At 49.0% G+C, this 18,964-nt stretch overlaps 1 protein-coding gene across 2 annotated transcripts in view; it reads left to right on the forward strand.

Moving 5' to 3' along the window:
- Positions 1 to 229: 229 nt before the first annotated feature.
- The window catches only part of RALB (RAS like proto-oncogene B), a 39,480-nt gene continuing 20,745 nt past the window's right edge, over positions 230 to 18,964 (forward strand). Inside the window, exon 1 of one of the 2 annotated variants that reach the window (XM_082841833.1) lies at positions 230 to 266. The gene's annotated coding sequence lies outside the window, so the exon portion shown is untranslated. Of the gene's footprint in view, positions 267 to 889; positions 967 to 18,964 lie in introns of those variants that run through there. The other variant, XM_082841832.1, reaches the window with a different exon arrangement.

The raw sequence follows: 18,964 nt of genomic DNA on the forward strand, positions 1-18,964 counted from the left end.
CGCTTCGGATTGGCTAGTAGGCCCCCGATGGGCGAGGCCTCCGGGGGACGGGCGGGAGCGGAAGGCAGGGCGCGCTCTCGAGGGGCGGGGTTGCCTAGGCGACGCCGGGCGCGCGCTCGGGGGGTGGGGAAGCGAGCCGGCGGCTCAATGACAAATCGGCGGGGCAGGGCTGGGGTCCGGCCGCCGGAGGAGGCGAAGGAGCGGGCGGGGCGGGTTTAAGGGCGGGCGCCGGTGCGGACGGCCAGGCGGCGCGGGACGGGTCGCAGGTAAGGGTGTCCGCGCCCCGGCGGGGCCCTGCGGGCGAGGTGGGGCGCGCCCCGGGCCGGGTGGCACCTGACCCCGGCTCCGCGCAGGGCTGTGGCAGGAGGGCGACCTGGGGGCGGCGGCCCCGCTCGGGCCGGGGGCGGGGGTCCTCCCAGACCCGCTTGGGGCGGAGGAGATGGGGGCGGCGCCCCAGCCACCTCCCGAGTCCGGCGCTCCTTCCCTTGTCCCGCAAGTGGCCTCTGCCGCCACTTCCTGCCTTTCGGGCCTCCAGCCGAGGAGGGTCCACTTCCTCAGGCCCTTAGTCGCCGCTGTGGTCAGGGTGAGGCTGTGAATGTTGCACAAACTTCTTAGCGCCTCAAGAGCTTGGCCGTGGACTCTCGGGGGCCGCGCTTCGGAAGTTGCGCGGTCTGCTGCGTGTTGGGTTTGCTGCCGTCCTGGTGCTGAGCGCACAGTTGCCCCCCCCCCCCCCCCGCCCAGCTCCCTTACGGGAGGGGCTGGCGCTGGGGCGGCTTCTCCCGGGGCGCGCCTGGACCTGCCCGTGCGCCTCGTCTCGCCCCCGTAGGTCTAGGAGGTCGTGCCCGTGGTGGGTTCAGACGCTGGTGCCGAGACAGCTGCGCCCAGGCTGCTCGTGGGAGCAGCGTCCGTTCTGTGCTCGTTTTCGGGTGAATTCTGGAAACGTTGGAACTTTGATGTTGCTTTCAGGTGAGTCTTCCGGAGAGAAGCTCTTGTGTCCCCCGGACTCGTTTAGAATTGCCATTGGGAGAGACTTGGCTGATGGCTCGTTGGAGTTGTCTGTGACTTGGTTTCGTCCCTTGTAGAACAGTGAACTTTCTGCTTTGTCCCGGTTTCCTAACCTCATTTAAAATTTTTTTTTGGTTAGGTTTTGAGGATGGATAGTGGGCACTGATTGTCAGAAGGGCTAGTTATCTTTCAGACGGGTAAATGACCCATATTTTAAGAAAGCAGCAAGATTCTCGGATGTCACAGTTGGAAACAGTTTAAGGCAGTGTTCCGTCAACCTGGAACAATATGATTGGAATGTCAAGTTCTCAGATACGGGGTGAGCGGGAAAGGTAGGCTTGAATGTTGGGAAGGACAGGAGGGCAAGGTGCGAAGACCCACGTTCTGAAACTTTCTTCGTGGTGTGATCGCGAGCACAGCTCTGCACTTCTCTGTGCCGCAGAGTCCACAGCTGTAAAAAGGTGATAGTCATCCTCCTTGTTAGGATTAAACGAAGTAAGGAACGCTGGCGGCGTCCTTTGTGGCAGTGGGGGTTAGGCTTAGGGGTGGGAATAAGGCCAGGGACACACATCCCTCATGTGTGGCTTCAGTTGCTACAGCTAGTCTTTCTCCTGCCCCATCTGGGTCTTCCCTTCCTTTTCTATTCATGTTATTTCCCATTGGAAACAGTGACTGTTCTGACCTGAGATGTCAGCAAATTTCCCTATGCTCAGGGTTCCGTATGAAAAAAAGTGGGCGGGATAACTTATTAGATGTCTTTTGGGAATACGGGACTGGACACATAAAGATAGGAAAACAAGAATAGGGCCGCAAATGGGATCTCAGTGGGTCTTGGTAGAAGGTGGAAGAGGTGGAAAAGTTCTGATTTCTTGCCTTAATTCTTCAGGGTTCTTGCCTTGGTGGAAGCTGGCTTGAGATTCTGGAAATGTTTAGACCACACGGTTGAGATAATTCTTTGGGCTGCATCACCCAATCCCACAATAAGTCTTTGCATTCAGTTACTAAATTCTTATCCACCTAGAAACATCATTGGAGCCTCTTTCTGAAAGCTTAATGTGGAGACAGTGTAACAACCTAGAGCAACAGCACTGAGAGATCCTGGCAGCTCTTCTGAGGCTTCCAGTGCAACTTGTCTCAGGGTGATAGCAAGAGTCCCACTTTCACTGGCTCCAAATCCAGCTCGTCCTTGACTTACTGAAGTTACGTCCTGATAGACCCACCATAGGTTGAAAATATCGTAGGTCAAAGACGCATTTAATACGCTTAACCTGCTGAACCCATTGCTTAGCCTGGCCCACCTTAGACCTGCTCAGAGCACCCCCGTTGCCTCCAGTTGGGCAGAATCACCCAAAACAAAGCCTGTCCTATAATAAAGTGTTGAATATCTCATGTAGCTTATTGCATTCTGTACTCAGAGTGGAGAACAGACCGGCTCTGTGGGTATGGAGGGTACGGACTGGTCTTGTATCAGCTGTTCCCCCTTGTGGTCCTGTGGCTGACTGGGGCTGTGGTCCAGCATCACAGAGAGGAGTTTTTTTTTTTTTTCTTTAGTTATTGAAGTATAGTTGGTTTACAATGTCGTGTTAGTTTCAGGTGTACAGCAAAGTGTACATATATATGTGTGTGCATATATTTTTCAGAACCTTTTCCATTATAGGTTATTACAGGATATTGAGTAGAGTTCCCTGTGCTATACAGTAGGTCCTTGTTGTTCACCTGTTTTATATAGAGTAGTGCATATACGTTAATCCCAAACTCCCTAATTTACCTCCCCCTGCCTCTCATCCCCACATGCTATCCCCTTTGGTAACCATAAATTTGTTCTCTATGTTTCTGGGTCAGTTTCTGTTTTGTAAATAAGTTCACATTTGTATCATTTTTTAAAAAGACGCCACATATAAGTGGTATCATATGATACTTGTCTTTCTCTCTCTGACTAACTTCACTTAGGATGAGAATCTCTAGGGCTATCCATGTTGCTGCAAATGGCATTATTTCATTCTTTTTTAAGGCTGAGTAATATGCCATTGTATATATGGACCGCATCTTCTTTATCCATTCATCTGTTGATGGACACTTAGGTTGCTTCTTGGCTACTGGAGTAAATAGTGATGCTATGAACATAGGGGTGCATGTATCTTTTTGAATTACAGTTTTGTCTGGATATATGCCCAGGAGTGGGATTGCAGGATCATATGGCAGCTCTATTTTCAGTTTTTTAAGTACCTCCATACGGTTCTCCATAGTGGCTGCACCAACTTACATTCCCACCAATGGTGTAGGAGGGTTGCCTTTTCTCTGCACCCTCTCTAGCATTTATTATTTGTAGACTTTTTGATGATGGCCATTCTGACCGGTGTGAGTTGGTACCTCATTGTAGCTTTGATTTGCGTTTCTCTAATAATTAGTGATGTCAAGCATCTTGTCACGCGCCTATTGGCCACCTGTACGTCTTCTTTGGAGACGTTGTCTATTTAGGTCTCTGCCCACACAAGAAGGTATCTTACCGCATATTGCTAGCCCGGGAAAAGATCAAAGTCCAAAATTTGAAGTAGGTTTCTACTGAATGCTTATCTCTTTTACACCATCATAAAGTTGAAAAATCATGGGTCACATCCTAAGTTGGGGGCTGCCTGTACAGAACATAGAGCCTGCTGGATGTTTTTCTAAAGTGAATGAGTGTTGCTGAGGAGTCTGAATGGAAGAGAGCTGACTGAGTACCAGAGAAGTGGAGCCCTTCCCTCATCATGTGGAGGGGCCGGGCTGGGCAAGGAGGAGGAGGGAACTGATCCTTACTGAGCATCAGCTATCTGCTGGCACAGACCCCCTGATCTAACCAATACCAGGTAAGTATCTGGCCTTGGAGATTTGACCAGGAGCTGTGTCCTCAGTTCTTTTGGTTCCTAGGAATACAAATACGGGTGTGCACGTGTACCTGTTGGATGTTCCAAAAGGTAGAGGGGCCAAGCAGACATGAGGGCAGGGCGTGTGAGCTTTTGGGTGGGTGAGAGTGGAAAGAAAGACGAAGAGAATGTGGATGCGGAGTGTCAAAGAGGGAAGGTACGTGTGGTTCCTATAGCAACTGCAAAATACCAGCCGGGTCTCAATGTCAAGTTTATGTTACTCTAAAAAAAAAGTAAGTGCTTATCATTTTCCTGAGTGTTCTCTGTCGTGGTTGTAGACCCATCTTTGGGGAGTTTTTGCCTTTTAAAAAATCGAAGTCTAAATGCAGAAACGGGTGCTATCGATAGATAATGGCTAATACATTGTTGTCTTTGTTGCTTTTGTCAGTGCTTAGTGGGCAATATGTATACAGTATGACTTAGGCCCACCAGATTGGGAATCGACACACCAAATACTGAGTTAGGTCTCATCCAAATTAAAACATTCCGAGCTATGTAATTTTGCTTAGTATACGTCATGAGTTGAAGGAAATAGAGTAGTTCGGTGCTGTGTGGCTGCCTGCCTCAAAAGTTTGTCTGTCTTTTGAGTGAATTTTCTACTGCTGTGTAATAAATTGGCCCAAATTTAGCAGCTTAAGACAACAGACATTTATGATCACATAGTTTCTGAAGTTCAGGATCTGGGAGCAGCTCGGCTGGGCGCTCTGGTTCAGAGTTTCTCCTGAGACGGGGCACGCACGGGCCTGTGGCCTGGGGGCCTCAGTGCTCACCACGTGGCCGCTCCGCAGGGCTCTGCACAACCTGGGCGCTCACCTCCCCCGGGGCAAGTGACGTGTGTGTGTGTGTGTGTGTGTGTGTGTGTGTGTGTGTGTGTGTGCGCGAGAGAGAGAGAGAGAGAGAGAGAGAGAGAGAGAGAGAGAGAGAGAGAGAGAGAGAGAGAGAGAGGGAGAGAGAGAGAGAGAGAGAGAGAGAGAGAGGGAGAGAGGGAGAGAGAGAGAGAGAGAATGGTCACGATGGAGACTGCCGTGCCCTGGTACCTCCTCTTGGAAGCCGTGTACCATCCCTTCTGCCAGCACATGGACCAACCTGGTGCAGTGTGGGAGTGGGCTGCCCTGGGGAAGCCTGATGACCATTGGCATTCTTGGAGGCTAACTACCACAGTTTCCTTTTGAAGGTTTTGTTTCATACGCTTCCTGAAGTTTGTACCACGGGAGATTAAAATGCAGCTGGAGTTTTTACTATTCTATACTTGAAACGTTGTGTTCTTTCTCTGCTCCTTCATTGTCAGATGCTAGGATTAATTAGCCAAATATGCAGTAGCTTTGGAAATTAGAAATTAAAATCTCGCTACTCCCTAAACCAAATGGAACAGCTGAGGTTTTTTTTTTTAACCCTGGGACAAATTGGTAAAAAATTATTGCCAAAATGATCTCCTTGATGAACAGCTTAGTCAGTCATTAGTGATCTGTGTTTTTTTTTTTTTTTTTTTTTTTTTTGCGGTACGCGGGCCTCTCACTGCTGTGGCCTCTCCTGTTGTGGAGCACAGGCTCCGGACGCGCAGGCTCAGCGGCCATGGCTTACGGGCCCAGCTGCTCTGCGGCATTTGGGATCCTCCCGGACCAGGGCACGAACCCGTGTCCCCTGCATTGGCAGGCGGACTCTCAACCACTGCGCCACCAGGGAAGCCCTGATCTGTTTTTTAAAAATAAAACTCACTGGCAGAGTAGCTGAAAAACTCTTGGAGAATGTGGGTGATGGACACAACGCTGTTTATTAAACACTTCTTCCTGACTTCATGTATGTGTGAAACTTTCCACACTAAAAAGTTTTTTTGAAAAGGGGGGAGGGAGAAAAGAGACATAATCACAGGAAAAAGTTGTCTGGAGCCCTGACACTAAGACCAATAAATAAACTATGGCATTCCGGGAGGAAGAAAAAAAAAAAAGACCCTCTTCCAGTTATTATAAAGCTTTGGACAATATTTCTCTGCTTAGCAATTCTTCATTTCTCTTTTGAAACCCTAATACATTTTAACCATCCACCTGGACAGAAGGGCCTTATTCTTTTAGCTTCTAGATGAAATCTTTCTGGAGTGTCCATACGTGGAGAGAAGAATTTAGGGATCCTGAGCCGGAAGCCTGAGTCAGTGACCTCCAGGTTTCTTTCCGTCTCTAAAAATTCTATGATTCTAGTACTTTCATGTAACAGATATCCTTTGACTCAAGCATATTTATAACAAGAAGCTTCATAAATCATGTTAAATTGTAACTTCAGCAAATGAAGTCTTCTGAGAATCGCTTCTGTTCATTCCAGCCCAGTTCAAGGCTGTTGGACTCATCAGGAGGCCAAGTGGAAAAGTCAGCACAATTTGCCGTTCCTTTCTTCCTATTTTTGGCTCTTTTCCCATCCGCTGCCCCAGTTTATGAGCTAGTGTCTTACTTTCCTTTATCCTATCGTTTATCCTCTCCCATTGTCCCCTCCTTCCTCCCGCCAGTCAAAACAGGAAAAGATGGGGGCCAGTCAGCCATTGCGGAGTCGCTGATCCCATCGTTAGGACTGGATTTCAGCCAGCGTGGTACCTCTCCTCACCCTTGCATATTAGGCCTTTTTTAAATCTCAAATTGCATATGTTTGTTCAGTAAAGTCTGCCGGTTTTTTAACTTCTAAAGGGTTTCTACACCTGATTCCAAGGTGGGGTGGGTGAGGGCACACCACTGAGAAACCCTCTGCCACCAGCGGGGCGTCCTTCATTTCAACCCGACCGTGACACTCTCTACCCAGGGGTAGCGCCAGACTCCACAGCTCAAGGGCTCAGTCCCACAGGACTGGCGCCGCTTCAGACACCAGTCGCGGGTCCAGGTCGTCACCTGTGCTTCCGACCAAGTGGCTACAGATCGGAGGTCCCCGTGACACCGTGATTGGGTTTCAGGTGCCAGGTCGTCACCTGCACTCCTGACCAACTGGCTATAAACCAGAGGTTCTCACCACCCCCTGCTTGGGTTCAGTTAATTTGCGGGAGTGGCTCACGGAACTCAGGAAGCCCATTTACTCATTAGATGACCAGCTTGTTACAAAGGATGTGAGTCAACAGCCAGGTGAAGAGGTGCACAGGGTGAGGTCCCCGTCGCAGGAGCACGTGTCCTTGTGGAGTTGGGGCCCCCAGGTGGCACGTGCTACCGTGCGCTCTGGTTCTCCTACCTGGAAACTCTCCTCAGCGCCTTCTTTTCAGTTCTTATGGAGGCGCCGTTCACACAAGCATGGCTGATTCAATCACTGGCCATTGGTGATTGATTCAACCTCTAGCCCCTCCCTCCTCCCCAGAAATCAGGAGGTGGGGCTGAAAGTTCCAGCCCTCTTTTCAAGGCTGGTTCCCCCAGCGTCCTCGGGTGCTTCCCCAGAGTCCCCTCATCGGCCTAACCCAGTTGTGGTGGGAAGGGGCTGGCTATGAACAAGACGACACTCACATCACCTTTATGGCTCTGAATCGTTTTCAGGAACTGAGGACAAGTGCCAAACATAACATAAGGTGCTCCCCTTGCTCTTGTCATTCAGGAAATTCCCAGGGTTCTGGGAGCGTGGGCAAAGGCCAAAGACATGTGGGAACTATAATTAGGTCACATCTGAACGACCACGTATACCTCACAGTATCATAACCTCCTAACTAGTGGAAAGCCTGTCCACCGTCCCTTGTCCGCCGTCATTCCCTTAGGCCAGGCCTGCTGCATTGGCCCCGTCTGCCCTGGGCCCCTCTGCTTTTCCACACTGTAGCTACAATGATCTTTTCAACTTGCAAGTCTAATTTTGTCACCCATTTGCTTGTAACTCTTGGAAGGCTGTTCCGTGCACTCAGCAGAAAGTCTAAAATCCCTAAACTACTGGCCCTTACTTTCCCCTCTGCCTTCATATCATGCCAGGCTCCGCCTCTTTCTTTCTGCTCCAGGCAGCCACATGGGTCTCTCTTCACTTGCCTGAGTGTACCGTGCTTCCTCTTGCTTCCGGTCTTCCTAAAAGCCAGATGAGGAAAGGGTAGAGCGCGTGGCAAGGGGTCCTGCGCGGGACAGTACTTGGCCTGTGCTGGGAGCTGAAGGAAGGCACGCTGGCTGGGGGAAGGCCGGTGCAGGGTCTTGGGGGCGACGGTGTGTGGAGGGTTTGGATTTCATCCATGGTGGGCCGTTAGCGGGCCGTAAACACGCGTCCGCTTGTAGGGGCTTTTGTTTACAGCGGGACTGTGTGGAGAAGAGCTTGTGGGGAGGCGGAAGTGGCGATGAGAGGTCAGTTAGCAGGTCGTGGCCGGTCAGTGGTTGGTGGCTGGGCCTGGGCTGTGGAAGCAGATGGCTTTGGAGTGTGACTTGGAGGTGGAATCAGCAGAACTGGTCGTGAGTTGAGGTGGCAGCGGGGCCAGAGGGGTCACAGGTGACTCCTGGGTTTCTGGTTTTAGTGATGAGTATGGCTGGCTATGGGGAATCACGGAGAAGAGCGGGTTTCAAGGGGGGAAGAATCAAGAGTTCTCTTCTGGGAACGTTAAGCTGGAGATTCTCGTGAGACACCCAAGCGGGGAGAGGTGGCCCAAGGCAGAGGAGGTGAAGGAGCCTGGAGGTCAGGAGAGCACCCTGGGCTGCGTCCTGAGAGTTCAGGGGCTACAGGTAAAGCTGCTGAGACGGATGAGATCCCCACAGGGGAGAGTGGGGACGTGAGGGGGAAGGCTGAGCTCGGAGGACTGACACGGGAAGCCAGGTAGAGGAGAAGGACCTGACGGCACCCCTGCCAGTGGGGCTGCAGGGCCCGGGGGGCCGTGTCTGCAGGGAGATGCAGAGGGCTCTTTGCTCGGCCCGCTAGGCGCCTTCCCCTTGCTGGGCACACGTCTGTCCTAGCTGCTGCACCCTTGTGTTTGAGAGGACCGGAGAGGAGAAAGAGAAGTTTAGTTGGAGTCTGCGGCATGGAGTTTATCGGCGACCTTGACGGGACGGTCGCTGAGCTTGTGCTGGGGGAGGTGCCGGGTCGGAGCGGATTCTTAACGGAGGGAGGAAGCCCAAGGCCCTGCTGCTCACAGGGGCTCTGTGGCAGGGGCGGTGTCTGGGCGGCGCTGGCGGAACCGAATTCTGGGCGCCACCCCAGACCCGCCGAGTCAGAATGCACATCTGAACAAGATTCCCAGGGAATCTGCCCGAGAGGCACTGGCACGGAGAGCCAGGCCCACAGAGAAACTGTGTCACCGGCCAGAGGGGCGTATATGTTTAGGACGAAGGTTAAGCAGACTGCGTCTGTATGCTGTGGGGGAGGATCCCGGAGGGAGGCGAAGGCCGATTGGCGATGCAGGGAAAGGAGGGTGACGGCAGAGTGCCGCTCTTGGGCAAGGGGGCAGCACGCGGTCCAGAGCCTGCGTGGAGGGCTGGCCCGCAGGAGCCCAGGAGGAGGTGGGTGTGGATGCTGGGCATGGGGGTGGGGAGTAGAGGGGCGGCATGCTCGTGGCCTCCGTTTGGGGAAGCTGACGTAAGGGCACGGGGGCAGAGCGAGCACGGGGAGGGCCTGGGGAGCCTCCCAGGGAGGTTTCTAGGAAGCGGGGAGTGCATGCCCGTTCCGCTTCGTGACCCTAAATGCCCGGCCTGTGACGTTTCCTGAGGCTGGTTGCGTGGTGTGCTTTCCCGCCCCGGCAGCGTTTTTCCACCAGGCGCGGGTGCTGGGAAGGATGGTGAGCGGGAGGGAGGGGCTGCGGGGTCTCTGCCGGGGAAGGAGGGGCGTGGGCCCGCGGGGGAAGCTGCTGGAGGCCAGGGCTGCCGTGTGCAGAGGCGGAGAGTGATGGCGGGCCGGCCCGTGAGCCGCTGAGCTAGCAGGTGGCGGCCGGGGCTGGCCCGCCGGAGGACATGGCGCGGATGGTGGTGCCCTGCCGTGGCTTAGCTTCGGTGCCTCGGCCAGTTTCTTTCTCGAGACTTTCTAGAGTATCAGAGTGATACTCCAAGGGTGAAGTGCTTACTCAGAGCCAGGTATCGCGATAGGGCTTTTCTCGTTTCTTCATAATGACCCGGAGAATACAGATCTCTGGTGTATTTTATGCATCCCACAGAGGCTGAGAAAGGCAACTTAACCAAGGTCGTTAGCTCCCTCATGGCAGGCTCCAGACTTCAAGTCGAGCGGCTTTTTCTCCTGATCCACACTGCAGTTGGTATATACCTACTTTTTAAAAAGTTTTGGTGAAATATACATGACATAAAATTTACCATTTTGACATTTTTTGCGCGTACAGTTCAGTGGCGTTAAGTACACGCACATTGTTGTGCGGTCATCACCACTGTCCCGACTCCTAGGCACTTTCATCATCCCATTCTGAAACTCGGTGCCCGTTGGACACGAAGCCCATCTTCCTGGCCCTGGCCCCTGGCCCCTGCTGGTCTGCTTTTCATCTCTGTGACTCTGACTGTTCCAGGGCCCTCGGCTAAGTGGAATCACAAGGGGTTTGTCTTTTGTGGGAGCTTATTTCACTCAGTCTAATGTCTTCAGGCTTCATCCACGTTGTAGCATATGTCAGAATTTCATTCCTTTTTAAGGCTCAATAATATTCCACTGTATGGATGGGCCACATCTTGGTTTCCATTCATCCATCGATGGACACTTGGCTTGCTTCCACGTTGTAGCTATTGGGAATAATGCTGCTCTGAACACGGGTGTACAGATATCTATTCAGGTCCCTGCTATCCGCTCTTTGGGGTATATAATAACTGCTTTTTGTTGTGCATTTCCTCTCAGGTCTGTGTTTTATTGATAGAACTTGTGCTCTAGTTGCCTCTGCATTTCTGTCTCTTGATGAGCTTTTCTGATCCATGAATTCCAGGATTTCACACCACGTTTAAGGTCTCTCCCACCCCACCCCACCCCAGGCCACTAATGGAGCAGCACAGTGTCCAGCTCAGAGTGGGGATTCTGAGGCAGGACGGCTGGGTGGCCACTCCCAGCCCTGCCACCGACCAGTTAAGTGACCTTCCCGGTCACATAGCTCTGTGTGTGTGCATGTGATGTGCTAGCAGATAATGCAGAAGTGGTGGTAGCACGTCTCTAAACAGGATCTTATTTGGGTTAGTCATTGGGGACGGGGCCGTGTACGCTACTTCCAGACTTGACCTTCGGCCGTCGGGAAGTGAAGCAGCTCCCGTGTCTCCACGGCGGCCTGTGCAGGTGAAAGGAGCTCAGGTCTAAACTGGTGGCCCGCTCCAAGGCCAGTGAGATCCTCAGATTCCCTGGGGGGTGAGGGCCTGGTGGGAGAGGTCTTTATTTCAGAAATAATCACACATTCTTAAACAACCAGAGCTTGCCAATTACCCTCCACCGTTTCTTATTGCTTAGCTTGTAGCTCAGCAGAGTCATCCTTCAAGGGCATAAACTTCTCAGAGTTTACCAGCTACCACTTGTCCTTCTGAGGCCTCCCAACCCAGACGGAGAACTTGCTTTTCTTATCCACCACGGATTGAGCATCTCCTAAGTGCCAGGCACAGGGCACACAGGATGAATGGGCAGCTCTCGGTGTCTCTGCGGGACAGACCTCATCCAGTGCAGCCATGGGTGGTGTTGACAGGCCTGGGAGCCTGCATAGACTGGGAGGGTCAGCTAAGCTGGGCAGCGGGCTGTCCAGGAAGGTGGGGGGGGGGGGTGGAGATACTCAGGCGGCCACTCCATCAGGAGGAAGGAACAGCATGTGCCCAGAGGTACAGACCAGAGGCAGGTGCTTATGAGAAGCACCTCAGAGCTTTCTGGCTTTGTGTTAGTTAATTGAGTTTGTTTGCGTTTAAGGTTGATTTTTTCCCCCCTTTGGAGGGAGAACAGATAAAGAGATATGCTTTAGGGAACAGAAACACCTAAAACAAATTTCCTTAGGCACACGGGAGCACTAAGTTGTTTTGCAGATCTAATTTTAGAAGAAAAAAAAAACAGCAAAAACTTGGAAAGGAACTTAGATCATTTAATTCAACTTCCTTATTTTCATAGACATGGAAACTGTGTCATACCTGCATAGGAAGATAAAAATATTCTATTCCCGGTGCTGGGGGCAGTAGCAGCTACACACAGGGAGGGCGCCCTGGAGTTTCCTTCTCTGAGTCAGTACACGTGGGAAAGGCTGCGACTACAGAGAGAAACTGAGTGCTCTGATGACTGCAGTTGTTTCCTGCCAGGACCGTCACTCCTGGAGTCCCCGTTTCGTGAAAAGCAGTAATTACGAACATGTAAACTTACCAACTAGAGAAGTCCATACCGAGTGTCTTTGTTTGCTAGATAGATTTGCGGGAGGGCTCCACCGCGGCCCTCGTGAGTCTGTGGCTGTGGAGACCCCTGGCTGGTTGGCCAGCAGCCCCTGGAGCTCAGGTGCTCAGAGCAGCTGTCCTGCCCTTCCCGTCACGGGGCCGTCCAGGTTCAGCTGTCCCCTGCAGGGGCCTGGGCTCCCTTCCGAGAGGCAGATCGGGTACGAGACGACCAGTCAGAAAGGTCGCTGCCAACCAGCTAGCAATCAGATGACCGTAAGTGCTCATTTAAAGCAGTGGGTGAAATGATGAGACTCTTAAAGAGTATTGAAATAACAACCGTAAGAGATTAAAATTCTTTAGTGACAAATTCTCAAACCTTAAAAATATAAACTGATGTTATCCACTTGTCAAACTTTGCTTTTGAAATAGGGAAGTAGTGGCTTACAGTTTTTAGGCTTTTGACCATAAGTACCAGAAATAAGATATGAATGAATCCCCGAGTGTCAAGTTTACGCCATGCGCTAGATTTCATGATGATCATGGTTTGGGTAAAATCCATGTTATTTAGGTTGCAGCATGATTTATGTGATGATAAAAGGGAAATAATCCGTACAATGGCAGGATACAAGAGGGAAAGGCAGCTCTGGGGCCTGCCATCAGGGAGCTTCAATTATTGTGGAATGAATAGCAAAAAGCAAGTAAGTAGGAAAAAAGGAAGGAACTGTAGGCTGGGGTCAGGGCAGTGAGAGACGCAAAGGGCAGAGGTGCGGGATGCGAGGGGCGCCTGAGGCCGGGTGGTCTGGGAGGCCTCCCTGAGGACGTGATGTGAATGTGGAAGCCCACAGGACAGGGAATCGAGTCTGAGCGCTGACTGCGAGAGGCCTGGGGTTGGGAGGGGGGCGATGGTTGGGGCAGAGTAGCGGGCCACGAGGCTGGAGAGGGGAGACCCACGATGGGAGAGCAAGTTCTGGTCCTGGCGGCATCGTCCGGGTCCCTGGACATCGGCTCTGAGCCAATCGGTGACTTTTCTGCTTAAGCTACTTTCACCTGGGGCTTCTGTCACTGTGGACAAGAGTCCTAGACATACAAGGGGCAGAGCAGTGGGATTCCCTGGAAGCTCCTTCAGCTGTATGTAGAGTTCATGCTTTATTCATTCAGGAGGAAGTGCTTCTGTGTCATGTATTTCCCCCCCCCCCCCGGCCCTGCCAGGGTCTCAGTCCCTGGACTTGAGTTGTTTGTGTACTTTCAAAGCCAGGTGTGCTGTCACCTGGTGCCCTCGGTGTCAGGTAAGCAGCCTCACACCCAAAGGGTTTTTTTTTCTAATTGAAGTGGAGTTGATTTACAATGTCATGTTAGTTTCAGGTGTCCAGCAAAGTGATTGAGATCTACATCTATATATTCTTTTTCAGATTCTTTTCCATTATAGGTTATGATGAGAAGTTGAATATAGCTCCCTGTGCTGTACACACACATGGTAAAATTCTATGCTTTCCCAAGAGAAACAGTCTTTAAAAGATTTACTTTCTCCTTTACTCGGGGCTCCCCTGTTTCTGAAGACTTTAAGACTTCAGTGTGAATATATGGAGATGGTTGTAGTACTTGAATTTGCAGAACAGAAGTTAAATAGAAGAGTCTAGATGAATAAGATTCTCTAGTTAGGATGTGAATATGAAGAGGAAAGCATTCACTTGATGGGCTGAATGAAAAATAAAGAGATCATCTCTAGGGATGACATCAGAGAGGTAAGCAGTGATATTTCTCATCTCCATCGAGTTACTAGAAACTCAGGAAAATAATTTTGAATCAGTTTGTGAAAAGTGAATCAATTTTCGTAAGATAGCAATGAACCATGGCCCTTGCAAAAACAAAGGTGGTAGCACAGTGTTATCTGTGAGACTGTCAGCCAATAGTCATTAGAAAATAAGAATTCCAGTTGAAGTTAGATTCATGGTTCCAGCTAGATGAGTATTCTGATTGCTGTGGAATTAAGGTGATAACTGATTCACTTTGTTATACAGCAGAAACGAACACACCATTGTAAAGCAATTACACTCCAATAAAGATGTTAAAAGAAAAAAAAAAAGAATTAAGGTGAGAAAATGGCTCCCATCTTAGTTAATTCATTCAATTAATATTTAAATATGTTTTCTGTGATAGGTAATGGGTGAAATCTTGGTAAACAAAATACAGACTCTGTTCTCAAAGAACTCAAAGTTTAATGGGATGGTTTTCAGTCTAGGTGTGAATTGGAATCACCTGCACGGCCTGAGCACCTAGGTTTCCATGTGCCTGAATTGGAATCTCTAAGGGAGTGGGACCCAGGCACCTATATCTTTGTCCTCATTGTTTTAAAAAACTTTTTAGTGGGGAAATTTTCAGATATATATAAAAGTACAGAGACTAATATAATCAACTACCTTGTATCTATCAGTCAGCTTCAACAGTTTATGGCTAATCTTATTTCATCTACATCCCTACTTCCTCTCTTCCTCCTTGATAACTTTGAAACAAATCCCATATATCATTTAGCTTCTTTTGTAAGGAGGGTAAATGTAGTCACTTGAAATTTTTTTAAAGAATAATTCCTTAATATTATCCAATTCAGCCAGTGTTCAGAATTCCCGTTTTCTTGTGTGTGTGTTTGTTCCAGCTGGGACCCATATAAGGCATGTGTATCAGTCAGTTGATATGGCTCTTAGGTCTCAGAATTTACAGCTTCCCTCTCCGTCTTTCTTTTTTCTTGCACTTTATTTGTTGAAGAAACTGGGTGGCTTATTCCATAGAGCTTTCTACAGCCTCTGTGTTGCTGATGGTGTGTCCGTGTGGTATGTTCAGCGTTTTCCTGTCTCCTGCACCTCTGCTAAATCAGTAGTTAGATTTAGAAGCTTTTTTGTCAGGACTACATCATTGATAATTATGTGTCTTTTTCAAGATGTCAGGTTGTCTCTTTTTGTAATGTTAGCAGCCATTGATATTAGATTTCTTAACTCATGAGGAGTTGCAAAATGGTGATAGCCCCAATTCCATCATTCCTTGATTAGTTAGAATATTTTGTAAAGGGAAACTTTGCTTCATCTGTTATTTGGTCACCAGTTAGTACAGTTTACATAGGAGAAGCAAGATACCTTTTTAATTCTTTCCCTTAATTTACCTTTTTTTTTTTTTTTTTTTTTTGCGGTACGCAGGCCTCTCACTGTTGTGGCCTCTCCCGTTGTGGAGCACAGGCTCCGGACGCGCAGGCTCAGCGGCCATGGCTCACGGGCCCAGCCGCTCCGCGGCATGTGGGATCTTCCCGGACCGGGGCACGAACCCGTGTCCCCTGCATTGGCAAGCGGACTCTCAACCACTTCGCCACCAGGGAAGCCCCAATTTTTTTTTTTTTTTTTGGAGAATACTGGGGGCATTGTACATGAGGTTGGAAAATGGCCTCTCAAAGATTTAATTTACCAATTTTTAAAATAATGAGTTGTTTCACTAGTCCTCTAAAGGTGGCGAATAGGTGCTTTTTTAGTTTCATTGTGAACAAATTAGATGTGTTTTGATCCATGGCAGTTATTATGTTTATTGATCTTTAATTGTCCATCTTTGCCCCATCTCTTCAACTTGGCTTCTGAGCATGTGTGTGCCTGTGCTTGCACAGGTGTGCATTTAGAAATTATTATTTTTGTAGCTGACAGCATTTATTGCTAAGCTACAAAAAGAACCTCTGAGGAGGGCTGCCACTTTAATTGCTTACCTTCTAGAATCAATGTTGACAATAGAACAATCAGGAGACATTTCCTTAATGGAACGTAGATGAGAAGTGTGCCATAGTACGTGTTATGGAAAATTATTTAAAATATGTCCTCATCTTTATTTCTTAAAACTCTTCCCTCATCGTTCATTCATTCTTTACACATTCTCTGGGCATTTCTAGGTCTCTGATTCACTGCAGGCCCTGGAGGCACACATAGGGATAAGACACTACCTACCTATCTGTCTAGGGAGTGTGTGTGAGACGGTTTACAAATAACCACAAGTGTGTGTCGTGTCATTAAAAGGATAGGGATGTAGGGGTTAGTGCTGTCGATTCGTATTCCCACACACGTGCGCACTCATATATATAGTCATTTTGTCACAACGATGTATAGTTTGGTGTTAGGTGCTAGGAAATAGGAAGGCTGCATGTCGGCTTTCAGTGTCAAGGGAAATGATGTCCCCTGAGTGGACAGTGTCGCTGCGCTTTTCTTTGTCATTATTCAGCATTTACACCCCCTGCAGTCCTTTTCCTGTGTTCCTTCATATTTGAGAGTGCTGTTTTTTTGGGAGGGAGGGTCCTTCATGACCTAATTTAGATCGGGTTGTTCCTGATTGGGATCGTAACAGGAAGTGGTAAACAGTTGGGATTTGTCTTGACACTTAGAATAGTGCTGCTTGTTAAAATGCAGAGTCTGATTCATAAATAATCTGTGGAGATGCTTTAAGGCCATGAAAAGTATCCTGTTCCTCATGTGAATCTCCCCTTTAGCTTTCGCATCTTACTAATGATTCTTGCCTGAACCGGCCTTTACTCTGATAGCTGCAAAATGTCGGGTTTTTTTTTCACTTTCCCACCCTGTACGTTTATCAGTCCGCCTTTGGTGTTCTACTCTAAGCAGGAGCCCTCCTGTCTCCCTTTGTTTAATATTTACTCTAGGTATGGATTCGTGAATCCCTTGTTTTTCAGTGGTTTGTTTTCATTACTGTCCGTAATTATTTTGGTGCTTAGATTGTCCCAGATTTAGGATTGTCTTCCATTTTGATGATTTAAAGGACTAAAATCTTGAATAATATTCCAAGAGACTTAAATATGATGATTATGGCCTATTAGTAATATCCAGGTTACCACCTTCAAGTCATATTATCTGGAGAAAAAGTGCTAAGTGCAATTCTTTGCACATGTACAGTGTTTGATCATTTCCCATGTGCTTTTGTGTACCATGTTACCCAGGACAGATGAACTTTATGAGGACTGGAGAGTACTTCTTTTCTACATTTTCAAATTCTCATTTGATTTTCATGACAACCCTCTGATACAGACAAGGTTGACTCTACCTACTGATTTGTTCTCTCCTAGCTTAAGTTGAACGAAAGACTGATGACTGTGTTAGCCCATGGGATTGGGGGGCAGTAGAAACCACACACATTTGCATGGTTTATGTATCTAGACCATGATTTGCTTTCAGAATGTTGCTTCTCAGGGGAACATGTGTTCTTGTGTTTGAATCAGTGCTAAGTGGTGGAGAGCCCCCTCTAGTATTAGTGTGTCCTATGGAACATCACGTAGGAAAACCATTTCCCGGCTCTTCTGTCTCCTTGCCAGCCACCTAAATGAAGCTGTCTTGGTTTTCTGTACGGGAGGGTACGTGTTCATTCTTACCCCATGCCTTACAGTTAGGTTGGGCTGGGGGACCCACCCGCAGTGGCTCCCTGCTTTCTCTAGAATAGGTTTCTTCAGACAGCATTTTAGGCTCATTTGTAGATGAACAATCTATCTTTTGAGATGCGACGCCCTGTCACTTCCCCACCCCATACCTGCGCTTCCATGTCACGTGATACCGGACCCGCCAGGACGCTTCATGCCTGTATTGCTTTGCAGGCCTTCCGTTATGCGTGGGAAGCTTCGCTCTCTCAGCCCCTCTGCTGAGTGAACTTGGACTCCATGTCGAAGCCTTTCTGGATCTTCTTTTCCCAGAGTTCATCATGCTTTCCATCAGACCTTGCAGCGTCTTTATCACTGCATATGGGCAGTTCTATTTCCATGCTTTGTTTATACATCTTTCCTTAGGAGATTGCGTTTTCTAAGGGCAGAGATGCACAGCTTAGCACAGAGTAGTGTTTAAATGTTTTTTTTGGACAAAAACGAAGCCCACTATAGAGCTTTCCAGTCGGTAGGTAGTAGAGACGTATTAAAGGGTGTCTGTTGGTGTGTCTCCCAAGTCCCCGATGAAAAACTTCTGACTGTAAGGTGTGAGCCTGCCAGAACTTGGCGTTATGGGCCCCGATTCCCCTTGTTGGAAGGTCTGTGTTGTGGCTTTTGTGTACTGGCGATGAACCCAAAGAGTTCTTGGAAGAGATTAAGAGTTTGCAAGCCCCTCGGAGATGGTTCTGGGAGAAGTATAATTGCTTTGTAAACAATGGATGTCTGCTGAAGTTAGGGATGGCATGTACTGATGTCTACAGTTTCCGTGGAAACACATCAAAAAGTAAGATGGACTGATGGGTGGGTCAAAGGAGGCCCGATGACTGGGTTTGTGATAAAGCAAATGGAGTAACATGTTGATTGTAGAATCCAGGGCTGCGAATATGGGTTCACTGTGCAGCTCTTTCTACTTTTCTGAAAACTTGGAACTTCTGCTAATAAAATGTTCGGGGTGGGGTAGCTGTGTTATTCTTTAAGAACATGTTTATGGGCGAGGCGCATCTGTTATAAACATGAAGTTGCCGACGTGACATTCCTGAGCCTCACTGACTTGTTTTCTCCCTGGTATTTCCCCTCCTCTGCAGCTGCCTCCTTCACATCTCGGTGCTCCCTGTAAGAGCATCCCCTGACCTGCTCTGATCTAGATGTCCCTCCTCTGTGACCCCAGAGCCCTTGGATACTTCTGCCGTAGAATTTGTCAGCCATACTATAATCGCCGACTAATCTTCTGTAACTAATCACTGGACTTTGAGTTTCTGGAGTGCAAAGACTGTTTCTGGAATGCTTTCGGCACAAGTAACAATAGACTCAGAATGGTCTAAACAAATAGGGGTTTATCATCTCCGGTTCAGGAGCCTGGAGGTTTGCAGTTTCCAGGATCGGTCCAG

Source organism: Leucopleurus acutus (assembly GCF_964270905.1).
Source record: "Leucopleurus acutus genome assembly, chromosome: 6".
NCBI lineage: Eukaryota > Metazoa > Chordata > Mammalia > Artiodactyla > Delphinidae > Leucopleurus > Leucopleurus acutus.